The 619-nt window shown below is 44.6% G+C and overlaps 1 protein-coding gene across 2 annotated transcripts in view; it reads left to right on the top strand.

The window, feature by feature from the left end:
* LOC107700762 (importin subunit alpha-6-like) overlaps positions 1-619 on the top strand; it is an 11,571-nt gene that overhangs the window by 4,503 nt on the left and 6,449 nt on the right. The gene's annotated exons all lie outside the window — the stretch shown is intronic.

The raw sequence follows: 619 nt of genomic DNA on the forward strand, positions 1-619 counted from the left end.
CCATAGTATGAAGTGTTTAATAAACAGCTGTTTTTCTAAATTCTGCTGAGGTGAAATTCAGTGCAGTCATGTATCTTGATATGTATCGTATCGTGGCCTCTGTATCGTGATACGTATTGTATCGTGACTTTGCTGGTGATACACAGCCCTAGCGTGAAATGCAGCTGGAGGGCGGGAAGTGACTTTTCTCCATAGAAATCACTAGCAGAAACTTTGACTTAGCAGTTCGGCTTGAGTGCGCACGACGTCGTTTCGCGTGGCGGTGTGCATGACATTTTTTGTAACTTTCCACGCAGCTCTGCTTCCGAAGATGCACGAGTTCAAAGCGACTCTAGCCGAACATGCACGTCTGTGCCAGCATTTGTGTGACACAGAAGCAGTTTGATGTTGTGCAGTCACACACACAGATCACGCAGCGGCCGAACTCAGACATTCAGGAACAAACTTTTTAGCGCTGCCCCGCAGTTTTATCAACTAAATAACTTAATCGCTCAAGAGCTACATTATCTTTCTCAACAAGGAGCTGGTAGCATCATTGTTACTAAAGGAATTAAAGCCACAGCTTTACTGTTAATAGAGAAACGCGGCAAAACGGTGGTAATTCATACATACACAGCCT

Source organism: Sinocyclocheilus anshuiensis, unplaced genomic scaffold (genome assembly GCF_001515605.1).
Source record: "Sinocyclocheilus anshuiensis isolate Anshui unplaced genomic scaffold, SAMN03320099.WGS_v1.1 scaffold782, whole genome shotgun sequence".
NCBI lineage: Eukaryota > Metazoa > Chordata > Actinopteri > Cypriniformes > Cyprinidae > Sinocyclocheilus > Sinocyclocheilus anshuiensis.